Source organism: Saccostrea cucullata, unplaced genomic scaffold (assembly GCF_032062105.1).
Source record: "Saccostrea cucullata isolate Sc308-1 unplaced genomic scaffold, CSIRO_AGI_Scuc_v1 ctg320, whole genome shotgun sequence".
NCBI classification, from domain to species: Eukaryota; Metazoa; Mollusca; class Bivalvia; order Ostreida; family Ostreidae; genus Saccostrea; species Saccostrea cuccullata.
In genome coordinates, this window is record NW_026930920.1 from 197,676 (window position 1) to 197,899 (window position 224).

A 224-nucleotide genomic window follows, 5' to 3' on the forward strand; every position below is an offset into this window, starting at 1 on the left:
TTTAAAATCAAAAGTCCAATACAAAGATAAGAACACATTTTGAATTAAATATGTTATATTTGTTCTAGATATCTTTATTCACATGACAGCAACAACATAGAACACAGAAACTGTAATAATCATAATTAAAGATTTTAAAATATATATACAAGTATAACATTTTGAATTAAATATGTTATATTTGTTCTAGATATCTTTATTTACATGACAGCAACAACACAGAA